Source organism: Ursus arctos, unplaced genomic scaffold, assembly GCF_023065955.2.
Source record: "Ursus arctos isolate Adak ecotype North America unplaced genomic scaffold, UrsArc2.0 scaffold_21, whole genome shotgun sequence".
Classification (NCBI taxonomy): Eukaryota; Metazoa; Chordata; class Mammalia; order Carnivora; family Ursidae; genus Ursus; species Ursus arctos.
The window spans coordinates 51,021,123-51,033,026 of record NW_026622886.1 but is presented as its reverse complement, the minus strand read 5'-3'; positions in this window follow the sequence as shown (position 1 = coordinate 51,033,026).

Below are 11,904 nucleotides of genomic sequence, written 5' to 3'. Positions count from 1 at the left end.
CCAGAAATTTTAACTGTTCTTTATAGTGAGTGCATTTACTAATCCTTATGTTGTATGATATATGAGACAATTCTCATGTAAATAAAAAAATCTTTTTTATCCTAGGTATTTAAAATAGATATTGGAACTGTTTCAAAATTAAAATAAAATTCAATATTATATACATCAGAGTCTGAAAATGAAGATCATTTAAAGTTGACATTTGATTTTCCCTCTTTAATAAAATATTAACATTTCTAATTTTATACTTTACAACCCAAAACACATAATAGCACATATTTGTTATATACACTGGCCTTTTCTTTATTGGTTTAAAGTAGCCACTTTATGGTATGAACAGTAAAAAAGGGGGGAATAACCAACTAATCTCTTCAAAAAGACTTCAGGAAACTTTGTCAATCAAAAAGGTCAGATTGGAAGATACGAATTGACTGGTTATATTTATTTATTTATTTATTTTAATAAAGATTTTATTTATTTATTTGACAGAGATAGAGACAGCCAGCAAGAGAGGGAACACAAGCAGGGGGAGGGGGAGAGGAAGAAGCAGGCTCATAGCAGAGGAGCCTGATGTGGGGCTCGATCCCATAATGCCGGGATCACGCCTGAGCCGAAGGCAGACGCTTAACTGCTGTGCCACCCAGGTGCCCCTGACTGGTTATATTTATTACGCATGGTTTATTTTTGCTTTTTTTAAACAAGTGTGTTTTCTGGAACTTTTGATTGCTAATGAGTGAGGAAAAACAATTAGATCTATTTAACACAAAATTTGCACTGGTTATGATAAATTCCTGTTCTCTGGTTTGGAAATTAACCTGATATTCATTTTGAATATAAAGGAAAATAGCCATTGTGGTATGAAAATTAAAGTAGAATTTAGTACAGGACCATATTAGCAATATAATGAGTATAACATGTTGAATCACTAAATTGTACACCTGGAACTAATATTACACCATATGTTAACTAATTGGAATTTAAATAAAACTAGAAAGAAAGAAGGAAAGAAAAGAAAGAAAGAAAGAAAGAAAGAAAGAAAGAAAGAAAGAAAGAAAAAAGAAAGAAGAAGAAAAAGTACATCATAAAGTTTTGTCCGAAGAGTAAAATTCTTAGTCTTACTTATCTTTACTTCTGGTACGTTAAGATTCACCAAACCCATTGAAAGCCATGAGGTAATTCTTCAAAAAGAGAACAGATAATTTGGGCACGTAAAAAGTCATAAAATCATACAAAAAATAAGAAAAGAGAGCAATACAATTATTTTTATTGGAAAACAATTCATTAATATAAGTGATGCAGGATTCCTGATTCATAGCTGGAGAAAATGATGATGTACATCCAAAGCATAAGTGCAATAGGATTAAACACTGGAACAGAGATATAGTGGCAAATTATATAACTGGAAAAAATATGTTTAAAATCATTACCTCAAAAGAAAAGAAATCCTTTTCATCTGAAAATATATTTTATTTCCCACTCCTAGGATGTATGTTTCTAATTCTTTTGTAAATAGAACTAACAAGTACAGCTAAAAAAATGATAAAAATGTTTCTATTCATTAAGAAGATAGAACATTTCTAAATTTTATACACTTTATCATGTAACCTCAGAATATAAAAGCCATATAGGACAAAATGGAAAAACGGAAAAAGCCATAGTCATAGTGGGTAATTTTAACCCCTTATCTCAGCATTGCATAGAGCAAACTGACCAAAGCATCAATATGATACAGAAGTCTAAACAACTCATGTAGTAAACTAGACCTAATCATCAGTATGAAATATTGTACAAAAACCCTGAAAACTGCACACTAATTTTAAGAGAAAAAATGTTTATGAAATTGAAGTTATGATAAGCAATCAATATGAAGATATGTTGAAAATCTCACATATATTCAGAAACTAAATAGCATACATCTGAAAAGCATCTGTGTAAAAAAGGCACTCAAAATGGAAATTAGAAAATATTGTGTACTCTATTATATGAAAATATTACATGCCAAAGTCTGTGTGATACAGATAAAGGTGTGCTTGAAAAGAAATATATAGTTTAAGTAATTGTATTTTAAAAAGAAGGAACACTGAAATCGGTGATCTAAATATTCATTTCAAGGAGTAAGAAAAAGTACAAATTAAAACAAAAAAATGTAGAAGAGAGTGTATAACATCAAAAACTAAATATATAGGGACAGATTTCAATAAAGGAAATCACCAATACAAAGAGTTGAGAAGAACTTTTATGCTGCTGTTTTGGATTTGAGTGTTCTAGATATATAGTATTGGGTCCGATTGCTTTATATGTCTTTTTTTTAAATCCTTGTTTAACTTGAACCTAGTTGCTCCATCCATTTTTGAAAATGGAGTATTGAAGTCCCCAATTAATATTGTTTGAACTGTCTATTCCTCTCTTCATTTGTCAGTTTTTGCTTTATGTATTTTGGGTTCTATTGTTAGGTTCATATATGTTTTAAATTTTCTTTTTCAATCTTTCCCTTTCAACCTATTTATGTTTTTGAATCTATGATTATCTTCTATAGACAGTATAGAGTGGTTCCTTTGTTTTCATTACTCCAGACTGAAAATCTCTGCCTTTTTAATTGGATAGTTGGATCCATTCCCATGTAATGTTATCATTGACATAGCTGGATATATCTCTGCCACTTTACTTTTTGCTCTCTATATGTCTACTGTACTCTTTTCTATTCCTATTTCAATGCCTCCTTTTGCATTAAGTGAATATTTCCTGTTTTAACATGCTTTCACTATATTTTTGGCATATTTTTCTATTGTTATCTCTAGGGCTTACCATATACATCATAACTTATCATATCCTATGTCAGAGTCATGCTTAAATCTAGTGAGATAGAAACATTACTCCTATATAGTTTTATTCTCTTTCATTTTGAAGTTTATTTTGTTGATGAATGCACAACTATGCATACAGTTTAAAAACCACTGAATTCTGACTGACCATATGATTTCACTCATATGTGGAATTTAAGGAACAAAACTGATGAACATAGGGGAAGGGAAAAAAATAAAATAGGATAAAAACAGAGAGGGAGACAAATCATAAGAGACTCTTAACTGTAGAGGACAAACTGAGGGCTGCTGGATGAGAGGTGGGTGGGGGGAAGGTGTAACTGGGTTGATGGGCATTAAGGAGGGCACTTGATGTAAGGAGACCTGGGTGTTATTTGCAACTGATGAAGCACTGAATTCTACCCTGAAATTACTAACACAGTATATGTTAACTAAGTTGAATTTAAATACAACCAATAAATAAATAAATAAATAAATAAATAAATAAATAAATAAATAAAATAAAAATCTGACCATGTAAGGACCAAAAAAAATTAAAAAGTAACACCATTGAACTGCATACTTTTAAGTGGATGAGTTTAGGACATATAAATTATGTATCAATAGTACTTACATATACTGGGATAAATATATATATATATATAAGATACATTTAAATATATTTTAAAATTATACATATTTGTACCATACTACCTAGTCATTTATCCCAGATAAAACCTGCCATAAATATACATGGCAACTTTATAATAACCAAAAATTGACAACAACTCAGATGTAATTCAAAATGTAAATGGTTGATCAAATTATTTCACATCCATACCACTGAATAATAATTAGTAGTATAAAAAAACAAGCTATTGGTATAGACAACAACTTGGATAAATCTCCAGGGAATTGTGCCAGGTCAAAGTCAAAAAGCCAATCCCACCAGTCATGTTCACTATTGACTAGTTTATATAATACCAAAATTACAAAAGTACAGAAATGAAGAGCAAATTAGTGAATGCCAGTGATGGAAGGGCTAAGGGAAATGGAGGCTTGAGTGGCTAAAAAAGAGCAAAATGAGGGATACTGTGATAATGAAACTTTTCTGGACTTAGGTTGTGTGGTTGTCAATGTCCTGGTTATGAGATTGTGTCTTAAAAGATGTGACCATTGCAAGAAGCTGGGTAAAGCGTGCATAAGTTCTTTCTGTGTTACTTATTATAAGTGCATGTGAATCTATAACTATATTAAATAAAACTTTTAATTAAAAAAAGAAAAAAATCCATCATACCAAAATCAAGGAGAAGAAAATATATGTGCTTGAATGATCATAGAAGCATTATTTATAATAGTATGAAACGGAACACTACAAAGGCAGAAAAACAGTAATAGTATGGATAAATAAAATATAGTTAATTTACATAAAAGAATATTATAAGGCAATAAGAATGAGTGATCTACAATCATGTGCAATAATACTGCAGGATCTCATTATCTTATACTGACTGAAAAGAGTCAGACATAAACTGTATCATGTTACATGACTCCACTCATACAAAATACAAAAACATGAATAATCTATATTATTACAAATCAGGGCAGTGATTTTCCTGGCAGTAGATATGAAAGAGTGAGTGGGTGGATGTTTAATAACTCTCTGACTAAGTTAGCGCTGGGAAATTTTCCAGGTGATGGTACTGTTCTGTTCTGTTGTTGCTAGTTATCTATACAAGTTCAATTAACAAAAATTCATTGCAATGTGCAGTTAAAATAGGTGCACTTTTAGGTATGCATGTTCCATCATAAAAAGTTCTAAATTTTTAATGTAAAAAATTAAAACAAATTAAAAATCAAATTCTTACATCCAGTTGCCTTAGAAGAGAAGCCAGGCATTTGCTTTGTTTTAATATCATGGTTGCGGTTCTTTATGTATTTAATGCTATGGTTATGCTTCTGTGTCTCTAAGGAAATGGTGTCACTGCTACATGTATATTTTTGTGTGTCAAAGTTCATCAGAAGATTCATTACCGGCTTTTATACAGTAATCACAAAGGACCCTCTTGTTTATTTTTCACTTGATTCTTATGCACCCATAGCATATTCAGGAAATATAATAGAAGCCATGATAGTTTATAAATTACAGGGCACCCTATCTCCATGTCTAGAAGAGATCAGGCCATCAACTCTTCCATAATCCATTTTTGGTATTCGTTTGCCTCCGTGTCAGGTTTTTACTTCTCCTTAAACTCCTAAATGCAAAGAAGTTATTTCCTAACTTTGCAATGGGAAACATTATCTAGTGATGGTATCTGAAGAAAACATTTTTAAGATTTCTGCATTGTCAGGGCTTTTGTGATTGGGGGTTTCTGAAAACACATAGTCACTATATTTATACATCTCTACTAAAAATGATAGGAATTAAAGAGGACATGTGATATGATGAACACAGAGTGTTATATTCGACTAATGAATCATTGAATGTTATATCAAAAAGTAATGATGTACTATACCTTGGCTAACTGAATTTAAATTTAAAAAATGGGAAAAAACCTCCCATTTTAACTTTTACTTGCACTAGGGACCTAAGGACATTTTTGGTGAAATTGTCAACAGAAGCTATGAATGACTATGAGAACACTAAGTATGATACTTCAAATTTTTAAGTTTGAAAATTTTCAGGAAGAAAAAAAATGGTGAATTAACTCAAGGTTATGGTAGCACCTAATTTGGGGGCATATTTTGAGTTTGTCCTTTAATCTTTGTGTAGATATATTTGGAAATTTCATGAGGTGTATTCACAGTACTTTTAAACTATTTTTCAATGGTACCTGACCTGTGAATAAGTTACATTCATGAGCAAAGCTAGTTTCACCTTTTAGTAAATATAAGATCACCAGAATTAGCTTTCTTCCCACCTCCTTGTCCTCAAACAATTTATACTGTGAAGAAAAAAGAAAAAACAACAACAACAAACAAACAAACAATCAAAACCCATTAGCTCAAGTCTTTATTTAAAGGTTTTAACATAAGGACAACTCAAGATGACCATTATCAGGTTAGTAAGAAGGTTGAAGATTTCCAGGGAAGATTTTTGAAAAGGCTCAATCAAAGGTCAGTATTTTACTGAAAAGTGTTTGCCACTCAAATTCTCAGGAAGTAAACTGAGGTGGTGTTGATCATGGGACAGAATGCAAGGTTTGTGAGCCCGAAGCTATGGGTTAGCAGCTATTGGTTGGACACCTTGGATTGAGCAGAGAAATGGGGAAGAACACATGGGAATAAAGTCTTGCAGGGATGAGTGGAAATTCTTCCATCCTTCAGTATACATCACAATAGCTGATAATAAGAGGTCAAATATCTGAACTTTGACCAAAAAAATGCAAGATTGGAATTATACACAACAAATTCGTCAGACACTAAAATGCTGAGGGTCAGATTTTCCTGTACTTCCTCCTGCTGATCACTGTGAATCTTTGGATGTTGGAGAGAGTCAGGAGATTGCCAAAGCCATGATCCTATTCTATATCACAAATTGACATTGTGATCATTCTTTGACTGTCTCAGCAATAAATTTGAGAGTATAATTACACTACATAAAGTCTTCTCCGTAAGTCAAGTCCAAAACCCCCTTTTGTGATCAAGCCTATAAATCGTAAGGATATAATGAGTTACTGTCTTCATAAAGGAAAATTGGCAGTCCTAGGATCACTGATTGAAGAGTCGAAACATCTGAGTAGCTTCTAATACAAACAAGTCAGCCACAGCTGAGGAAAAGCTATGTACCAAGTGTTAAGCTACTGGTGAATGGCAGAGTCCCTGACATCTGGCTTCCTTCCTTCTCTAATAAAACACGAAGCAGTCAAAGATGGCCATTAGCAAAACTAGAGCAGGACATAAACTTGAGTAAGCTCGTTATTTTTATTCCGCATGTGGGTTAGTATGAAAAATGAGACCCCAAACAAACAAGTATGATAAAGGAAGATTAAACAGCATGATGCCCAGTGAAGTTCCCTGTCTTGGGTGAAACAAACAAAGTGGAAAAAGGTTACAAAAAGGGAGTGATTTAAAATACAAGGGGCAAACTTGGCCTAATTAAAAAATATGTTAGACTTAAATTATCTCACTGGCCAAACTAATCCTTACTGCCTTTGGAGGCAAGAGTTTACCAGAAAACAATGCAGACTAAGGAGGAGGAGTAAAGGGGTTTGTTGAGTATTCATGAAAGATGAAGTGACAGTATTTCTTACTCAGAATAGAAAAAAAAAAAAAAGGATGGATGGGTACAGGGTTTGGCAGATAGCCACACTAGACAGCAGAAGAGCTAAAGACAACAGACCCACAAGTCAAATTATTTAAAAAGCAGTCTGTCTTTGGGATATTCATAATTATTCCACTCATTTTTTAACAAGAGCAGGTAATTAATAATACTACTACCTTCCTGCACTGGATCTTATTAAATTTCTTAACTGTAAGGGATATAAAATATGACTATATTTTTAAGAGCATAGGTATAATGGTATAGAGAACAGGTGCTACACATAGTATGGCTGGAGAAGGAGGGTAGGAAAATGGAATAACCAGGAAATAGAAAAGTGATTATTGGAAACATGATGGCATTTTTATCATGCACTGTTGTGATCAATTATGTTCATCTTTATGATTAATCTTCTTCATGTTGTAAATATATTTTCTTAGAATTCCACTTTACCTATATGAGGAAAGGAAAATAGGACACCTAAAATCGTAATCTTAGAGATGCTTAAAGTTTAGATAATCAAAAGACAGACATGAAAAAGAGAAAATGTAGTCATAAATCTCTGGCTATTACAATGAACCTTATTGTTATGAACTGAGCAGTGAATGAGAGGCTGAGATGCCGGCATGGTTCAGTGGAGACTGTCAGGTGTAGACTGGATGGAACTAAAAAAGTAATGTAAAACTAATGTGCCTGGGATAGTTGACTTGATTTTTGCCTCAGTGACATTAAAACCAAAGTAACAGAAATTTTCAGCTTGAGGTAAACTATCTGAAAGTGTGCAATTTCTGTGATGATAGCCTGTTTCCAACACTTCCTCCTGGGTGAGGATCAAAATAATCAAATGTGCAAAGATTCCTAGGCTATGCTGTGAAGTTCCGATATTTGTAAAAAAGTTTTAAGATCCAAGAGAAAGGACCCAAGGCCAAGAGATGACATTTCACTGAAAGAATTCTGTTGTAGCCCTTTAAACAAGCAAACATAAAACTAGAAAAATGTGTCCAAGTCTAGTAATGGTTGTTAGAGAAGGCAAATTCTAGATAAGGTGATGATCTAAGTAATGAAAACATCACTACCATCTCAGTATTGGCATTTCAAATGTAAAAAAAGTTGAGGATTGAAGAATGACACTTATATTTGCTTTCAAGTTTACATTCAAATAGATGGTTACCAGAGGGGAGGTGGGTGGCTTTTGGGTTAAATAGGTGATGGCGTTTAAGGAGCATGCTTTTTGTGATGAGCACTGGGTGTTGCATGTAAGTGCTGAATCACTAAATTGTACACCTGAAACTAAGGTTACACTGTATGTTAATAACTGAAATTTAAATAAAATCTTTTAAAAAGGGAAATATAAGAAATTATTTAATTAATTAATTAAATTCTAAGAGTAATCACAGAAATATGAAGACCACATTGGGTTAGGGCAGTGTGTCCAAGTATGAAAACTGTCAGGGAGAAGTTAAGAAGAGTGCTAAAGGATACTCATTCCATTGGGTAAAAGCCAGAAATATTCTTCTGTTTTTTTTTTTCTGTAACCATTCTTTTTAATATGTTATGTTAGTCACCATATAGTACATCCTTAGTTTTTAATGTGGTGTTCCATGATTCATCGTTTGCTTATAACATCCAGTGCTCCATTCAATGTGTGCCCTGCTTAATACCCATCACTGGGCTACTAACCATCGCCCCCCTCCCCTTTGAAGCCCTCAGTTTGTTTCCCAGAGTCCATAGTCTCTCGTGGTTCATTCCCCCTCTGTTTACCCCCCTTCATTCTTCCCTTCCTTCTCCTATCCATCTTCCTGCTATTCCTTAGGCTCCACAAATGACTGAAACCATATGATAATTGTCTTTCTCTGCTTGACTTATTTCACTTAGCATAATCTCCTCTAGTCCTGTCCATGTTGCTGCAAATGTTGGGGAATCGTTCTTTCCGATGGTTGAGTAATATTCCATTGTATATATGGACCACATCTTCTGTTTTTTGCCCAAGTATAGCACTCAGGTTACTCAGTCACATCTCCTAAGATCAAGTAAAATAATAAAAGTTGAAGAAAAAGAAAAAAGTTGCCTTAGAGTGTTCATTTAATTGAACTCACTCTTCCTAGAAAGTTAAAACAAAATGAAGAAGTGGGGAAGAATGCTGTGCTAAATATGCAGTTCAATAAGAAGCGTTATTAGGCAAATTTCTCCTGCTCATAGAAGCAAAGAAAGGGCCAAAATTATCCTGACTGTGTAGGTGATTAAGTAAAAAAAAATCACCTATGATCTGGCTTGCCTTTATGCTTTATCTATTGCTCACTGCCATGTGATATTGAGAGATCCCTCTTATGAAGATTCAGTTTCTCAAATTGTCCTTGCAGATTGGAGAGAAGTCAGAAGTTAGCAATGAGAAACCATGCAGCCTGCTGTAACCAATTCATCCTTCTGGGATTGGCTGATAGTCCACAATGAAGGTTCTTTTCATTTTCTGCTTACCACGTACATGTTGAGTGTAACAGGGAACTGGACTATCATCATGCTTTCATTTATTGATTCTCACTTTAAAACTCCCATGTATTTTTTTCTCCGAAATTTTTTATTCTTAGAAGTCTCACTCACAGGTGTTTGTGTTCCCAGATTCCTTTATAGCATATCAACTGGCGATGACAGATAATACTATTACTTACAGTGCTTGTGCTACTCAAATATGTTTTGTCATACTTTTTGGAGTGGCACATCCTTTTCTCCTGATTGCCAGGTCACATGATCGCTTTGTGACTATATGTAAACCCCTGCGTTATGTGACCACCATGAACCAAAGGGTCTGTACTCCTTGTCCTCGGTTGTTGGCTGACTTATTTATTGCTCATGTTCACTCCACTTTGTGTGGACTTTCAGGTAGAATTCTGTGACTCCACTGTGACTGATCATTTTGGCTGTGATGCATCTCCTCTCCTGGACGCTTCATGTTAGGGTACACGGTTCATAGAGAAAACAATCATTACCTATGCTTCACTAGCATTGGTCATGACCCTCATTCGTGTGGTGCTGTTTTATATTTACATCGTCAAGACTATCTTAAGATTTCCTTCTGCTCAACAGAGGGGAAAAAGCCTTTTCCACCTGCTCTTCCGACATAATTGCAATTTCTGTCACAATGGCAGCTTAATCTTCATCCATATCAAATTTTCAGCAAAGGAACGAGGGGCCACTAATAAGGACTATCAGTACTCATTAATTCATGACCCCTGTGTTAATCCTCTTCTTTATATCCTGAGAAACAAGGGAAGCAAGCTTTTGAGAAGTCAATCAAAGAATGAAATTTCTATCAAAGTAAAACAATGAAGACACTCAGGAATAATATTTTCCCCTGAACAGTCTAGTCAACTTTACTGTGTCTGGAATTTGTCAATGTGGGCTTCTTTCAAAAAATTTTAATGTTCATTACAAAATCGACCCTCATATCATTACTTTCCCTTTCATTGTATGAAAAATAATAAAAATGTACCTTTCCTCCTTAGAGTAACATAATTTTTTTCTGGGACAGCCATGCCTAAACTCGACTCTCTCCTAACCTTTTCATGATATTGCCAAAATACAGAACTATTTTGCATGGTGAAGTATTTAAATAGGGACTTCTGGGTAAGTGATGGATAAATATGATCGTTTAATTTGTTAACTGATAATGATATCAAAAGGATAAAACACCGAAGGAAAAAAACAGAGAAAAAATGAAAACCAAAAGAATACTTCAACGCCAACAATAAAATACAAAGATGAATTTAAAAATGAATAAAATCAATTCCAGCTTCAATGGAAAATGTTAGAAAACTGGAAAAATTCAGATGGTAGAAACGTGAGAAAATTACAAAGGACACTAGCAAGATTGGTTTCATTGTAACATAAATGAAGTGGTTTCTTCTCAAAAAATCGTATAAAGGAATAACAAATTGCACCAGCCTACCAAAAACCCATATGGTGAATCAAAAGCACGTCAGTTTCCAAGCAGCATAATAGATGTTGAAAATCACGTTTTTCTTAAAAATTCACATCATGATCCTTACTAACTTCGGTAAAGGAATGATATAAATACAAGGAGAATTACAACATTAAAAAGGACTTGAAGAATAAATAATGGGAATGATTCAAGGCAGAAAAAAAGGCAGCATGTGGAAAATGTGATCAAGAATATTCCTGAAGAGGGGGGTGGGCCCTGATTGCTCATTCTGTGATGGCAGACTTACACAGAGAGCTGAGCAATTGCAGTTTTCACTAAGCGGTCCACCATCTACATAAGAGGAAGACTTTTTCAACAAGAGGCCTGCCTCCTTGTGAGCCCAGGAATTATTTCCTTTACCCTGTTAACTACAAAGCTTATAATAGTTTAAATGGGTAAATAAGGATCTCTGTTTCTGTAAAAATTGATATTCTGATATTTCTAGCACAGGAAACTATTTCTAAATTGACAAAATTGACCCAATTTTCATTTAAGTGAAATAAACACATATGTCCTTGGTGGTTATGACCTAAACATTACTAATGAATCTTTTGTGTAAGACTCTGGGACTATAGAGTGGAACAAACAGAACTGGGGAAAATGTCCTGAGAGACGTAGATACAAATAATGTTAACATCAGAAGTAGGCCAGGTATGCAATAATAAGTACCAGATTACAAGGCCAAAGGCAACTTTCTTTTCTTTTATTCCATCATTTTAAGTACTTTAAGATGATAAGGACAATTTTTCTAATTTATTAATCCTGTAAAATGTGTAATGAATGCTTAGTGTAAATATAACTATTCTAATAATGAAAAAAAGCTTTTAATGAAAGAAAAGCCAAATGATTACTGTGGATAGTTTTCA